An 863-nucleotide genomic window follows, 5' to 3' on the forward strand; every position below is an offset into this window, starting at 1 on the left:
GCGCGCAGAGCGAGTGAGAGACGTGCTGCCCTCTGCTGTTTGAACTACAGAATGTCACTTGAAGGGATCTCGGACATCGCTTAGCGGTATCCACTCACACGGGCTGCTCAAATAAGCATTGGGGCCGTGTTCATCTCCTGTCGACATCGCTAAGCTAATTGGAAATTCCATATTGCTCTGGCGGGGGCGAGTCCAATCCTAGGATTACCGGCGATGACGTCCCCACAACATTATATCCATTTCAGCAATCCTGCGGGAATGATGAGCTGAATCAACTCCCCCCCCCCCCAACGATATTTGAACTTGCAACCTTTGAATTGTGAGACACTCGCTCTCCCCACCACCCCCACCACCCCCACCACCACCACCACCCCCACCACCACACCCACCACCACCCCCACCACCACCCCCACCCCCACCACCACCCCCACCACCACCCCCACCACCAACCCCCCCCCACCACCACCACCCCCCCCACCACCCCCCCACCACCCCCCCACCACCACCACCCCCCCACCCCCCCCACCACCACCCCCCCACCATCACCGCCCCCACCCCCCCACCACCCCCCCACCACCCCCCCCCACCACCACCACCCCCCCACCACCCCCACCACCTCGCATTCCGACTCCATTCACGATCAGTCCACGTCATCTTCATTGAACCAAAGCTGGGAGCGCGCACGATTGACGAGTTTTATCTGATTCATGATATGCACGTGGTCGATGGTGGAGAAACATTTTTTTGCTGAATCGGATCTGCTGCCTGTGATTGGTCGACGTCCACTCCTTTATAATCAACGTTTTTGGGTTTAGATCGCGTTATTTATAAATGTGTCGTAACCCTCCACCACCCGACACGGC

Source organism: Lampetra fluviatilis, chromosome 1 (assembly GCF_964198595.1).
Source record: "Lampetra fluviatilis chromosome 1, kcLamFluv1.1, whole genome shotgun sequence".
NCBI lineage: Eukaryota > Metazoa > Chordata > Hyperoartia > Petromyzontiformes > Petromyzontidae > Lampetra > Lampetra fluviatilis.